Source organism: Capra hircus, chromosome 14 (assembly GCF_001704415.2).
Source record: "Capra hircus breed San Clemente chromosome 14, ASM170441v1, whole genome shotgun sequence".
Taxonomy (NCBI): domain Eukaryota; kingdom Metazoa; phylum Chordata; class Mammalia; order Artiodactyla; family Bovidae; genus Capra; species Capra hircus.
Window position 1 is genome coordinate 85,635,346 of NC_030821.1, and position 16,918 is coordinate 85,652,263.

Genomic DNA, 16,918 nt, shown 5'->3' on the forward strand with positions numbered 1-16,918 from the left:
TCATATTCTACTTAACTTACTACTCATTCTGCTTCACAATTATGGACAATAAAACTCATGCATAAACAAGTGTTTTAATTATTACTTTATAAGAATAAGGTATTATAAGGTTTACCTTATATTAATATTATACTAATTATTCATTATTACTTAGTATTAGTTATTATTTCATAATGCAATATCATTTCCAAGTTATATTGTAACAGTTATGCAGACTGATAGTATATAGTCTAAATATTATATCTTTAGTGATTTCCATTCTTTAATGACGTATTTCACCTGCTAAAGCTGTGACTAGATCAAAACATGTTTATTACTTGCTGTACTTTAAAACTTGCCAAACAATTTATTTCAGTCAGTTCAGTCGATCAGTCTTGTCTGACTCTTTGAGAACCCATGAATCACAGCATGCCAGGCCTCCCTGTCCATCACCAACTCCCAGAGTTCACACAGACTCACGTCCATCTAAGTCAGTGATGCCATCCAGCCATCTCATCCTCTGTCATCCCCTTCTCCTTCTGCCTTCAATCCCTCCCAGCATCAGAGTCTTTTCCAATGAGTCAACTCTTCGCTTGAGGTGGCCAAAGTGCTAGAATTTCAGCTTCAGCATCATTCCCTCATAAGAAATCCCAGGGCTGATCATATTTAGAATGGACTGGTTGGATCTCCTTGCAGTCGAAGGGACTCTCAAGACTCTTCTCCAACAACACAGTTCCAAAGCATCAATCTTTCAGTGCTCAGCTTTTTTTACAGTCCAACTCTCACATCCATACATGACCACTGGAAAAACCATAGCCTTGACTAGATGGACCTTTGTTGGCAAAGTAATGTCTCTGCTTTTGAATATGCTGTCTAAGCTGGTCATAACTTTTCTTCCAAGGAGTAAGCGTCTTTTACTTTAATGGCTGCAGTCACCATCTGCAGTGATTTTGGAGCCCCAAAAATTAAAGTCTGACACTGTTTCCACTGTTTCCCTTTCTATTTGTCATGAAGTGATGGGACTGGATGCCAAGATCTTTGTTTTCTGAATGTTGACCTGTAAGCAAACTTTTTCACTCTCCACCTTCACTTTCATCAAGAGGCTCTCTAGTTCCTCCTCACTTTCTGCCATAAGGGTGATGTCTTCTACATATCTGAGTTTATTGATATTTCTCCCGGCAATCTTGATTCCAGCTTGTGCTTCTTCCAGCACAGCGTTTCTCATTATACACTCTGCGCATAAGTGCAATAACAACTTTTTTAACTTCTGCTAAAATGTAGAGGACAAATTTCTGACTACCAATAATAAATGCGGCATGTAAATTCAGAAATTATTTTGGGGGTAATAATAAAATAAGAACAAGTTATTTTTAAAGAATTCTTTGAACCACTAACAATAAATTCATTAGTGAATAGCAATAAAATATCAAAAACACCACACATTAATATTCCATAAATGTTTTTTCATATAGTTAAAAATAGAAAAAAAAAGAACTAAGATGACATTAGAAAATATTTTTTTTTTTATTTAACAATTATATTTGGTTAACCATATAATTGAGAAATTTTTGGAATAATGATCTTAAATATTATAGACAAAATGTAAGTAATGAAATATTAGACAGTAAGTTGATGCACTTACTCAGTTTTTTTTTTCTATTAGTTTCATACTGTATTTGAAATAGCATAGAGCATGGAATTAGAAAAACATTATAGGAAATAATGGATTTTAAAATTTTCTTCTCTCCTCAATGTGCCCCACTTTTGGCCATTTTTTCCTATAATATTATTTTAATTTTCAAATAAGTTTAGTTGAAACTTACCCAATTAAGATGGCAAGTTTTGCAAGAGGGCATCAGAGGGCAGACACACTGAAACCATACTCACATAAAACTAGTCATTCTAATCACACTAGGACCACAGCCTTGTCTAACTCAGTAAAGCTAAGCCACACCCGTGGGGCAACCCAAGATGGCGGGTCATGGTGGAGAGGTCTGACAGAATGTGGTCCATTGGAGAAGGGAATGGCAAACCAGTCTTCTTGCCTTGAGAACCCCATGAACAGTATGAAAAAGCAAAATGATAGGATACTGAAAGAGGAACTCCCCAGGTCAGTAGGTGCCCAATATACTACTGGAGATCAGTGGAGAAATAATAACAGAAAGAATGAAGGGATGGAGCCAAAGCAAAAACAATACCCAGCTGTGGATGTGACTGGTGATAGAAGTAAGGTCCGATGCTGTAAAGAGCAATATAGCATAGGAACCTGGAATGTCAGGTCCATGAATCGAGGCAAATTGGAAGTGGTCAAATAAGAGATGGCAAGAGTGAACGTCGACATTCTAGGAATCAGCAAACTAAAGTGAACTGGAATGGTTGAATTTAACTCAGATGACAATTATATCTACTACTGCGGGCAGGAATCCCTTAGAAGAAATGGAGTAGCCATCATGGTTAGCAAGAGTTCGAAATGCAGTACTTGGATGTAATCTCAAAAATGGCACAATGATCTCTGTTTGTTTCCAAGGCAAACCATTCAATATCACAGTTTTTCAAGTCTATGCTCCAATCAATAACTCTGAAGAAGCTGAAGTTGAACGGTCCTATGAAGACTTACAAGACCTTTTAAAACTAACACCCAAAAAAGATGTCCTTTTCATTGTAGGGGATTGGAATGCAAAAGTAGGAAGTCAAGAAACACCTGAAATAACACGTAAATTTGGCCTTGGAATATGGAATGAAGCAAGACAAAGACTAATAGATTTTTGCCAAAAAAATGCACTGGTTATAGCAAACACCCTCTTCCAACAACACAAGAGAAAACTGTACTCATGGACATCTCCAGATGGTCAACACTGAAATCAAATTGATTATATTCTTTGCAGCCAGAGATGGAGAAGCTCTATACAGTCAAAAAAACAAGACAGGATCTGACTGTGGCTCAGACCATGAACTTCTTATTGCAAAATTCAGACTTAAATTGAAGAAAGTAGGGAAAACTACTTGACCATTCAGATATGACCTAAATCAAATCCCTCATGATTATACAGTGGAAGCGAGAAATAGATTTAAGGGATTCAATCTGTTAGATAGAGTGCTTGATGAACTATAGAAAAAGGTTCGTGACATTGTAAAGGAGACAGGGATCAAGAACTTTCCAATGGAAAAGAAATGGAAAAAAGCAAAATGGATACCTGGGAACGCCTTACAAATAGCTGTGAAAAGAAGAGAAGTGAAAAGCAAAAGAGAAAAGGAAAGATATAAGCATGTGAAGGCAGAGTTCCAAAGAATAGCAAGGAGAGATGAGAAAGCCTTCCTGATCGATAAATGCAAAGAAATAGAGGAAAACAACAGAATGGGAAAGACTAGAGATCTCTTCAAGAAAATTACAGGTACCAAGGGAACATTTCACACAAAAATGGGCTCAATAAAGGACATAAATGGTATGGACCTAACAGAAGCAGAAGATATTAAGAAGAGGTGGCAAGAACACACAGAGAAACTGTACAAAAAAGTTCTTCAAGACCAAGATAATCACAATGGTGTGATCACTCACCTAAAGCCAGACATCCTGGGATGTGAAGTCAAGTGGGCCTTCAAAACCATCACTACAAACAAAGCTAGTGAAAGTGATGAAATTCCAGTTGAGCTATTTCAAATAATAAAAGATGATGCTGTGAAAGAGCTGTACTCAATATGCCAGCAAATTTGGAAAACTCAGCAGTGTCCACAGGACTGGAAAAGGTCAGTTTTCATTCCAATCACGAAGAAAGGCAATGCCAAAGAATGCTCTAACTACTGCACAATTGCACTTATCTCACACACTAGTAAAGTAAAGCTCAAATTTCTCCAAACCAGGCTTCAGCCGTACGTTAACAGTGAACTGCCAGATGTTCAAGCAGGTTTTAGAGAACGCAGAGGTACCAGCGATCAAATTGCCAACATCCGCTGGATCATGGAAAAAGAAAGAGTTCCAGAAAAAAACATCTATTTCTGCTTTATTGACTATGTCAAAGCCTTTGACTGTGCAGATCACAACAAACTGGAAAATTCTGAGAGAGATGGAAATACCAGACCACCTTACCTGCCTCTTGAGAAACCTATATTCAGGTCAGGAAGCAACAGTTAGAACTGGACATGTAACAACAGACTGGTTCCAAATAGGAAAAGGAGTAGTACATCAAGGCTGTATATTGTCACCCTGGTTATTTAACTTATATGCAGAGTACACCATGAGAAATGCTAGACTGGAAAAGCACAAGCTGGAATCAAGATTGCCGGGAGAAATATCAATAACCTCAGATATGCAGATGACACCACCCTTATGGGCACAAGTGAAGAGGAACTAAAAAGCCTCTTGATGAAAGTGAAAGAGGAGAGTGAAAACATTGACTTAAAGCTCAAGATTCAGAAAAAGATCATGGCATCTGGTCCCATCACTTCATGAGAAATAGAAGGGGAAACAGTGGAAACAGTGTCAGACTTTACTTTGGTGAGCTCCCAAAATCACTGCAGTCAGTGATTACAGCCATGAAATTAAAAGATGCATATTCCTTGAAATAAAAATTATAACCAACCTAGATAGCATATTCAAAAGCAGAGACATTACTTTGCCAACACAAGTCCATCTAGTCATGGCTATGGTTTTTCCAGTGGTCATGTACAGATGTGAGAGTTGGACTGTGAAGAAATCTGTGCACGGAAGAATTGATGCTTTTGAACTGTGGTGTTGGAGAAGACTCTTGAGAGTCCCTTGGACTTCAAGGAGATCCAACCAGTCCATTCTGCAGGAGATCATCCCTTGGATTTCTTTGGAAGGAATGATGCTAAAGCTCAAGCTCCAGTACTTTGGCCACCTCATGCAAAGAATTGATTCATTGGAAAATACTCTGATGCTGGGAGGGATTGGGGTCAGGAGGAGAAGGGGATGACAGAGGATGAGATAGCTGGATGACATCACTGACTCGATGGACGTGAGTCTGAGTGAACTCCAGGAGTTGGTGATGAACAGGGAGGCCTGGCGTGCTGCGATCCATTGGGTCACAAAGTGTTCGACACAAGTGAGTGACTGAACTGAACTGAATTGAAGTTTAGTCGAGAAGAGAGAATGGTATGGAAATTCCTCTTATGTCAACTTTTATAGGATCAGTTTCCTTCCATGAAAGTCCTATGTCTTTCATGTAATCACATAAATGGTGGAGAAAGGTAGATCAGTCATGTTCTTTTAAGATATTGATGCAATCTAGTGTCATAGCTTTACTGAAGCTCTTGGTGCTTTTACATTAAAGCTAAAATTAGCTGCAAGACTAAGGATGACATAGGTGATTCAGTTCAGTTCAGTTAAGTCTCAGTCTTGTCCGACTCTTTGCAACCCCATGAATTGCAGCATGCTAGTCCTCCCTGTCCATCACCAACACCCAGAGTTCACTCAGACTCATGTCCATCGAGTTGATGATGCCATCCCGTCATCTCATCCTCTGTTGTCCCCTTCTCCTACTGCCCCCATTCCCTCTCAGCGTCAAAGTATTTTCAAATGAGTCAACTTTTCGCATGAGGTGGCCAAAGTGTTGGAGTTTCAGCTTTAGCATCAGTCCTTCCAATGAATAGCCAGAACCAATCAAGTTAAGTGCCTAGAGTGTGAAAAGCAAGATTTTATGCAGAATTTCTCAGAATAAGTACAATGAAATGAGTTCATAAGCATAAATGTTTTATAATAATGAGAAACATTTTTTAATATAAAACAGAACCAAGTTATCCTTCACACATTCAACAAATATGTCTTGTTCATGCTAAATTTTCATAAAGCTTTCATTGTATTAATGGAGTTCCAGCTATGTTAAGTCATAAACTATTGGGGAAGGTTGAATGAAGGATTATGGAAACCACCTAAGCTATTTATAAATCCAATAGTAGTGCAAAATTTGAATAACTGAAAGGAGCATTAAGGTTAAAACTGTTGGCCTATAAATATGATAATTATTTTCCTAAACAACTTAAATATTTCTAAAATACTGAAGAGTTTGTTTTATAAACTCACACATCTTAGTCTGCTCAGGTTTTCATAACAAATACTACAAAATACAGACTGTGTGGCTTAAAAATAGACATTTATTTTATCATAGTTCTGGAAGCTAGAATTCCTGATCAGTGTGCCAGCAAATTTGGTATTCGATGAGGATTCTTTTCTTAGCCTGGGCCCAGCCACCTTCTCACTGTACCTCACATGATTTGCGCTTGTGTGTGTTCCTGAAGAGGGCTTGGTCACTCTGGTGTCTCTTCCTCCTTTTAAAATGACATTAGCTCCATAGGACCAAGGTTCCAACCTTATGACATCATTTAACCTGAACTGCTTTTGTCAAGGCCCTATCTCCAAATGTAGTCACATGTGAATTTCAGGAAGACATAATTTGTCCATAATAATTTTTATACATGTTTATAAATTGGTGAATAATAGGTGATGCATTCCATTTAATGGCGAATAGTTGGTGAATAATTCCATCTCAGACAGATCGGAGCTTTTCCTTCTAGTTGAGAAAGGGCTTTAACATACACTGTTCTAATCCTTCAAGCAGTATTGATCATGAGTGCATTTTCAATATGCTGGATTCTGTGCAGCCACATGACCTCCTCAGTTCAAGAAGATCAGTGAGTTCTAGACCACATCTGGAACAAGAGAACTTTAGAGGGGGCATGTCTTTATTTTATTTTTATTGTTATCTGTATTTCTTTCTAGAGCTCAGGATTTGGGCAAGCACCTGGCAGAAAGAAAACTCTCTCTGTTTTTTTTTTTTTTTTTTTTTTTCCTCCAAGAAAAGAAAGTGGAGTAATAAAGAAATCATAGAAATCTGAGGTCAGCAGCCTTGTTGGACTATCCTTCACAAATAATAGCTAAATAAGTAACTAGAAAGAACTGTCATCGTCTCATTTTAAGAAAGTTTGTGGGGAAAAAAATATATATATATTAAATCGCTTCAGTCGTGTCCAACTCTGTGTGACGCCAAAGACGGCCTCCTACCAGGCTCCTCTGTCCCTGGGATTCTCCAGGCAAGAACACTGGAGTGGGTTGCCCTTTCTTTCTCCAATGCATGAAAGTGAAAAGTGAAAATGAAGTCATTCAGTCATGTCTGACTCTTAGCGTCCTCATGGACTGCAGCCTACCAGGCTTCTCCATCCATGCGATTTTCCAGGCAAGGGTACTGGATTGGAGTACCATTGCCTTTTCCAATATATCCAAATATATAGATATATATGTGTATATATATGTATATATATATACACACACATACATACCTATATATATATATAGGTCCAAATTTCCCAATTAATAGTTTTAAGACCTTTTAAGACAATATTTTTAAGACCTTTATCATGTAACTCTTTGTTTTGGAAAAGCTAGAGGATTTTTAACTTTTGAGAGAGATAGTGTTGATAAAGTCACACATAATCTTCGTTACTGAAGGCAGCTGTTAGCAAATCATTCTGAAACATCTAGAGTTACATTAGTGGTACCTCCACAATAATATGCAAAATAAATAAGAATTTTTTTTTTTTTAGTAATTAAGAGGTAATTCTCTTAATTTTCTCCATCCAATCCCACATATTTCAAAAAAGATGCTTCAGCAGTAAATGTACATGTATATACATAGGTATTTATTTGAGTTTACATCACAGTTGCTTTGTTTCTCCCAGTCAACATCATAAATAATGGCATGTAATAAGGATCCTAGATGGCATCATTTTCTCACTATTTTATGTCTAATGTTCAGATAATGCTGTGTTGAAATCCTCAAATACAATTGTGTACCTAATATATATCAGTGAAATTTTAACACTTTCTGCTTAATAAAATTTAACACTCTGTTATTTGGCTCATAAAACTTTATAATTATGGCTTTTCAATGTATATAGTATCCTATATCAATATAATATGATATTCTTCATTCCATTGGATGTGATCTGCCTTAATTACACCTTTTTTTGAATTAATACTGCAAACTTAAATTTTACCCATTTTATTTTTATATCTTCTCCCATTTTTACATCTCCAAATCTCCTTTGTCAGATTGTTTTAGAAATGCATTTACAGGTGCAGCAAGTACTTGACAAAAAGCTTGCTTAAAATTCAAAATTCAAAAAAACTAGGTTCCTGGCGTCTGGTCCCATTTCTTCATGGCAAATAGATGAGAAAACAATGAAAACAGTGAGAGACCTTATTTTCTTGGGCTCCCAAATCACTGTGGACAGTGACTGCAGCCATGAAATTAAAAGATGCTTCCTCCTTGGAAGAAAAGCTATGACATACCTAGACAGCATATGAGAAAGCAGAGACATTATTTTTGCCAACAAAGGTCTGTCTAGTCAAAGCCGTTTTTTCCAGTCATATCTGGATGTGAGAGTTGAGCCATAAAGAAGGCTGACCACTGAAGAATCAATGTTTTTGAACTGTGGTATTGGAGAAGACTCTTGAGAGTCCCTTAGACTGCCAGAAAATCAAACCAGTCAGTCTTAAAGGAAATCAGTTCTGAACGATTCATTGGAAGGACTGATGCTGAGCTAAACCTCTGATACTTTGGCCACCTGATGTGAAGAACTGACTACTTGGAAAAGATCTTGATGCTGGGAAAGATTGAAGGCAGGAGGAGAAAGAGATGACAGAGGATGAGGTGGTTGGGTAGCATCACCAACTCAATGGACATTAAGCAAACTCTGGGAGACAAAAGGACAGTGAAGCCTGTCATGCTACAGTCCAGGGGGTGGCAGAGTCTGACACGACTGAGTGACTGAATGATAATGAAGTACTTGGTATTATTTTACCATTATTATTAATCATTTTTACACAATCTTATTTTCATTTCAGTTGGAGAATAAATTATTGACATGTATTGTTGTAACATGGTTGCTCTTTGTTTTACACTATTTTTGTTTTACATGTCTGCTGTGTATGTATTTAAGATTCTTGTGATTGATTTTGTTCATAACCAAGAAATGTATATCCTAGTTGCATAGAAAGTGGACATGCTGTTTTAATTCCATAGAATTTCTATTCATTGACATTACCTTAGCGTGTTTTCCCATATATTTACTTAATACTTTTCAATGCCTTGACATAGCTTGGAAGGGATATACATGCACATTTTCAAGCTAATCTCACAATCTCTACTGTTTAACTTGCAAACAACCCATATGCTTTGCTTATAAACACTAACACGTTTGAATTTATTTCTACCATTATAATCTCTGCTATTTACCTTGGTTCTTCCATGCTTCATTTGTTCTACTTTAATGCTTTATTTTGGATTGTGGATATTTTCACACCATTTCCTCTTATTAGCTTAGAAATTATTATCTTTTTTTTATTGTTTAATAAATACTATTAAAACTTTATTAAAAAGACTAATTTTAAAAAAATCAATACTAAGAAGTATCACTTTCCCACCCCCTAATAATAGAAAAATCTAAGCTTGACATTGTCATTTCACATGAGATTATATTGTTTGATATAGTTTTTAAAGTTATTTTAAAATTCCAGATTAGTTAGAAATTTAATCAATTAGTATTTTTTTTAGATAAACCCATATGTTTAATATTTACTACTGTTTCTATCAATATTGCTTCTGAAATATTTTCCCCTAAAGTTTTTCCTTTTCTAGTGTTAATAGAGTATTAAAATTTCCCTTATGTGGAAATCAAAGTTTATATGAGTGCAAAGGTACTGTTTGATATTATATATTTGCATAGTATTTCCCAGGTATTATAATAATATCTCCTGATTCTTGAGTAAACTTTTTAAGTATAATTAATATTTAGTAAATTGGTTCTTCATATCTGCTTGATTTTTATATTCAAATATATATTTATTCTTCAAAGAAGGCCCAACATTATTACTCATTTGTCAAAATCAATATCACATCAATTTTTAGCTATTCAGTTTGTTTTGATGATCGTGGACACACTGTAACCACCACATCAAAAACATAGAGTCTCATCACAATTTCACTGACATGTTGAGTGAAAGAAAATGAACCCAATACAATATACCACATAATTGATTCATATACAATTCTAGAACAATATAAGCTGATCTATGGTTGCAGATCTCCTGGAGGAAGAAGTGGCAACTCACTTTAAAATTCTATCCTCGAAAATTCCATGGACAGCAGAGCCTGGCGGGCTCCAGTCAATGGGATCACACAAAGTTGGACATGACTTAGTGACAGAACACACACATGCATGGCTGCAGAAACAAAAGAATGTGTCTGAATTAACTAGAAAAAAGTCCAATGGATGTGTTTTTGATAAAAGTAACTCTCTCTTGCTCTGTGTGCTGATTATACTGCATATACAGTTATTAGAAATCACTGAATTGAGCACATAATTTTTATTGCTGTTGTGCAGTCACCAAGTTGTGTCTGACCATTTGCAACCCTATGAACTGCAGCATGCCAGGCTTCCCTGTCCTTCACTATCTCCCAGAGTTTGGTCAAACTCATGTCCGTTGAGTCAGTGATGCCATTCAACCATCTCATCCTCTGTTGCCCCCTTCTCTTCCTGCCCTCAATCTTTCCCAACATCTGCATCTTTTCCAATGAGTCGACTCTTCGCATCAGATGACCAAATTACTGGAGTTTCAGCACCAGTCCTTCCAATGGACATACAGGGTTGATTTCCTTTAGGATTAATGTGTTTGATCTTGCTGTTCAAGGGACTCTCAAGAGTGTTCTCCAGCACCACAATTAAAAAGCATCAATTCTTCAGAGCTTTGCCTTCTTCATGGTTCCACTCATGACTATTGGAAAAACCATAGTATATTTTATTGTATTTAAATAATATTTCCTATTGTATTTATATTATGAAGTGAAGTGAAGTGAAGTTGCTCAGTCGTGTCCAACTCTCTTTGCAACCCCATGGACTGTAGCCCACCAGGTTCCTTCATCCATGGGATTCTCCAGGCAAGAGTACTGGAGTGGGTTGCCATTTCCTTCTCCAGGGGATCTTTCCAACCCAGAGATCAAACCCAGGTCTCTCACACTGTAGGCAGACGCTTTACCAATGGAGCCACCAGGGAAGCCCTTTATTTATATTATACTCCCAAACAAATAAAAATATGTTAGTAAAATGAAAAGCAAGCAACAGAATGGGAGAAAATATCTGCACTACGTGTATGGCAAATCTTGCATACACACTATATAAAGAATAAATACAAGACAATAATAAAATCAAAGAATATAAAATATAGGCACACAATTTGAAGAAATACTACACAAAGAAGATACATAAAAGGTATTTAAAAATAATTAGTCATCTGATAAATGCAAATAAAAACTACAGAGATAAATCATTTCCTACTCACAACAATGGTCTCAATTAGTCTGACAACACAACACTAGCCAGTAGACAGAGCAATTGAAAAAATTTTTTTAATTTTTATTTTTACTTTATTTTGCTTTACAATACTGTATTGGTTTTGCCATACTGGTGGGACTGTAAAGCTGTACAAATTTGGAATACACTTTGGCACTTTGAAAGAAAAATATTAATTTAATCTTTGTCCCAGCACTCATACTTCTTTGCATTTACCAATAAAAATGAAAAGTTATGTTTGTCAACCAACTGGCAAATGGATGCCTATAGTAACATCATTCATAACTACTCCAGACTGTAAGTCACCCAAATGTCCATCAACAGAATAATGGTCTAGCAAGTTGCTTAATATTCATGCACTTAAATGTTAGTAAGCAAAAGGAATAAGTCTGCTGATGTACTCAACAACTTGCTTCAAATCTCAAGTTGTTATATTGAGCAAAAGGAACAGATGCCAAAGAAAATATTTCTTGTATGATTTCACTCATACAAAATCAAACAACAGCCACAACATCTATCGTGACTGAAAATTTCTCAGAATTGTAAGCTTGATTCTGAAGTGGACCTGACATTGTAATCATCTGCTAGGCCTTTGTTTCACTGACTGTTATAATTATATTCTACTATTAAAGATTCCATGTGGATGGTCTTGATCCCTGTCTCCTATACAATGTCATGAACCTCCATCCATAGCTCATCAGGCACTCTATCTGTCAGATCTAGGCCCTTACATCTATTTCTCACTTCCACTGTATAATCGTAAGGGATTTGATTTAGGTCATAGCTGAATGGTCTAGCAGTTTTCCCTACTTTCTTCAATTTAAGTCTCAATTTGGTAATAAGGAGTTCATGATCTGAGCCACAGTTAGCTCCTGGTCTTGTTTTGGTTGACTGTATAGAGCTTCTCCATCTTTGGCTGCAAAGAATAAAATCAATCTGATTTCGGTGTTGACCATCTGGTGATGTCCATGTGTAGTCTTCTCTTGTGTTGTTGGAAGAGGGTGTTTGCTATAACCAGTGCATTTTCTTGGCAAAACTCTATTAGTCTTTGCCCTGCTTCATTCTGCATTCCAAGGCCAAATTTGCCTGTTACTCCAGGTGTTTCTTGACTTCCTACTTTTACATTCTAGTCCCCTATAATGAAAAGGACATCTTTTTTGGGTGTTAGTTCTAAAAGGTCTTGTAGGTCTTCATAGAACCATTCAACCTCAGCTTCTTCAGCATTACTGGTTGGGGCATAGACTTGAAAAACTGTGATATTGAATGGTTTGCCTTGGAAACGCACAGAAATCATTCTGTCATTTTTGAGATTGCATCCAAGCACTGCATTTTGGACTCTTTTGTTGACCATAATGGCTACTCCATTTCTTCTGAGGAATTCTTGCCTGCATTAGTAGATATAATGGTCATCTGAGTTTAATTCACCCATTCCAGTCCACTTTAGCTTGCTGATTCCTAGAATGTCGACATTCACTCTTGCCATCTCTCTTGTTTGACCACTTCCAATTTGCCTTGATTCATGGACCTGACATTCCAGGTTCCTATGCAATATTGCTCTTTATAGCATTGGATCTTGCTTCTATCACCAGTCACATCCACAGCTGGGTATTGTTGTTGCTTTGGCTCCATCCCTTCATTATTTCTGGAGTTATTTCTCTACTGATCTCCAGTAGTATATTGGACACCTACTGACCTGGGGAGTTCCTCTTTCAGTATGCTATCATTTTGCCTTTTCATACTGTTCATGGGGTTCTCAAGACAAGAATACTGAAGTGACTTGCCATTCCCTTCTCCAATGGACCACATTCTGTTAGACCTCTCCACCATGACCCGCCCATCTTGGGTTGCCCTGTGGGCATGGCTTAGCTTCATTGAGTTAGACAAGGATGTGGTCCTAGTGTGATTAGTTTGACTACGGTCCGTCTAGTCAAGGCTATGGTTTTTCCATTGGTGATGTATGGACGTAAGAGTTGGACTGTGAAGAAGGCTGAGTGCTGAAGAATTGATGCTTTTGAACTGTGGTGCTGGATAAGACTCTTGAGAGTCCCTTGGACTGCAAGGAGATCCAACCAGTCCATTCTGAAGGAGATCAGCCCTGGGACTTCTTTGGAAGGAATGATGCTAAAACTGAAACTCCAGTACTTTGGCCACCTCATGCAAAGTGTTGACTCATTGGAAAAGACTCTGATGCTGGGAGGGATTGGGGCCCGGAGAATGGGACGACAGAGGTTGAGATGGCTGGATGGCATCACTGACTCGATGGACGTGAGTCCAAGTGAACTCCGGGAGTTGGTGATGGACAGGGAGGCCTGGCGTGCTGTGATTCATGGGGTCGCAAAGAGTCAGACACGACTAAGCGACTGAATTGATTAAAGATTCCAAACTATGTGTGTTCCAAATCAGCATACTGTAGTTGGGTTATTTATTTTCCCTCTTTATAGACTTACTAAAGGACTAAGGAATTTTCAGAGCAAATCATTCTATTTACTGTGATTTCTAGTAAACTCCCAACTAAGTTAAATAAGAATTTTCTTCTGTATGTTTTTATTGCAGCGTTAATATAAATGATTTCACTTTTAATTAATGGGTACATCACTAAGAAACATAACCATTGTTAATTAACTCATACATAATTATAGGAAGTGATTCCAAAATTGTTCAAAGAGAGAAGAACACTTTGGTGTGAAGAAATGTTAAGTTCAATGTGTAATGAAATAAGTATATTGTTCTGGGAACCGTAATAGACAGGTCAGCTTCATGTGCAGATATAAAGAACAGAGTGGCAACTACTTTTGAGTGTATATGTGTGGATATAATTGCACCTATGCACAAAATATACATTATTTGTGTGTGAACCCTGAAAGTGGCATTGTGTTTATTAGGTGAAATTACAGAAAATGTTATCATTCATTATGGTTTTTTAAAAATATAAAAATTAATTTGCTATAATGGCAGAGCAGGTCATTTTTAGAGTACAAAAAATAGGTGCTAAACTAACTTTGGAGTTTTCCTTGTGGCTCAGCCAGTAAACAATCCACCTGCAATATGGGAGACCTGGGTTCTATCCCTGGATTGGGAAGATGGAGAAGAGAAAGGCTATCCACTCAAGTTTTCTAGCATGGAGGATTCCATGGACAGTATAGTCCACAGGGTTGCAAAGAGTCGGACAAGACTGAGTGACTTTCACTTTCACTTTCTCTTTTTCAAACTAGCTTTTAATTATTACTAGATCCCATTTTTTTCCAAAGCATATTTTCTAATGAGTATATTTAAGAATGATCACAAGACTATAAGTACACCCATCAATGGGTTACTTACTAATGTCAGTAGGGTCAGATTCAGTGACTGCTCATAAAATTCAAGAATAAAAGTTTAATGTGTAAGTCGCTGCATTCACATGAATCCACTATCTGTTCTATGCATTTATTTTCAATGTTGGATGGAAAAAATATTATTGCATTATTTTATCCTGATTAACAAGAAAATACTGTAATAAGCTTTTTTGGGGGGAAAATATGTTTAATGGTTAATAATGTTCCCTCATCTGTGTACATCTGAAGAGAAGCCTTTTGTTGTGTAGTAATATATGTCTCCTGAGAAAACTCTTCTGAGGAATATTGACATGGATTTATCAAATAAAAATCTCTCCCAATTTGACGGAATTTTTGGTGGAAAGAGGGGCAGAATTCTGACAAAGCAAAGCTAGTACAAATAGAAAAAGGGAGTCTTGATGTAAAAAATACGTTTTTATTTCAAAGTTGGAATAGATTAATTCATTTATTTAAAAAATACATTTTTAGCATTTATAGGATATTTTTGCATGTGTAAAATCAAATCAAAGAGAAACTTCTTATTGAAATATCCTGATTCTTCTTTTTGAAATATCCTGACAGTAGGAGAGAGGGTTAGAGTTTTTGAACTTTACTTATCTTTAAACTTTCTCTCTGTTTGTTTGAGTCACAGAAATTGTACAAATGTATAACCAGAAATTTTTCCTTTTCAAATTATCCAGATATACTTTTGGCATCTTACTATTTTTGTCAGAACAACTCTCAATTACAAAATATGAAATGCGGCAAAAATACCAGTTGAAATGTTTATATTTTTGAGTAAATTTCAGCTGATAACAATGTCTGCTTTCTGATTGCACTTGGTCCCTGAGGAAGCAAGAAGTGCTGGTGAATGTTTTTCTGAAGTACAGAATAGTGTACAAAGTGCTGACCACTGTGGATGAGGAAAAAGTGTAAAACTGCACTTAAAAATAAACCTCAGTATGTGATAAGTGAAAGAAAACGCTGAGTAAAGGACATCAGTGGATTGCCATTTATGCTATTCTGTGATATAAGAAATCCTGCACTCAAAACAAGGAAAGCAAAGTAATTTTAATGTTCTTAATAGGATTCCAGAAATTAGAAGTCAGGTAAGAACTTAAGTTTTCCAAATGCTATTTACTCACATTTTCTCAATTATAAGATACTAATCTATTCAAGTTCAATCAACGGGACTTAGAGATAATTCAATCACAAGTCATGTGCATATTTAAAAATGAGAAAACAAGCTGATCTGAATTTTCAATGATTAATTTATTTCAGGAGGCAAGATGCATTTAAAGAAAGAATATTTAAGCTAATCTTAGATTTTGTATTATATTAGTTAATTCAAACCTGTTTTAGATGATGCCATTCAAGTTATTCCCGTGATAGTCTTTCATATTTTAAAAGTTGTTTGCCAGCTTTTACATTATTTTTCTTTTTTTATCATTGACTGTGTCAACTGTTTCAAATCATATTCACCATCTCAGCAAACTTAGCAGCTAACAAAAGTTTTTAACATCTGTATTTATGAATTGAAGTGTTCTCTGTTAGTTTGGGCTGTTGACTCCAAGGGAAATGACTCCTAGTGTATTAGTCATTCAGTGTAGTTAGAAAAAAGACAACATAATTATTTCTGAGATCCTCAATAGCTTCTCACTGTTCAAAATTCTTATAAGCAGTTGAAACATTTCTCATTAAATTCAATGAGAAATCATAAGAGTATTGGAATTAGGGGAAATGAGGAGGACAGGAATAACCACGTCACAGTTTCCTAATCAATGAGGAAGGACTGGTGGTCACTGCTAAGGTGCACAATTTCAAATAGCATTTTAAAAAAGGAATAAGTTAGTTATTTGAATGTTGCTAGGCACCAACTTATTGCTCTGAAAGTGAAAGTATTAGTTGCTCAGTTGTGACTGATTCTTTGCAATCCCATGCACTGTGTCCTGCTAGGCTCCTCTGTCCATGGATTCTTATGGCAGGAACACCAAAGTGGGTAGCCATTCCTTTCTCCAGGGGATATTTCCTATGCAGGAATCAAACTTGGGTTGCCTCCATTGCAAGCAGATTCTTTACCATCTGAGCCACCAGAGAAGCCCCAAAGTTGATTTAAAAGAGGGGAGGCTGATTATTTACCCTGGATTTACTGAGTATATCTTTTAAAGTTCCAAAGGACTGATGAAGGGAATATCCACTTTTTTTATTTATATATTTTTAAAAATTTATTTATTTTAATTGGAGGCTAATTACTTAACAATATTGTG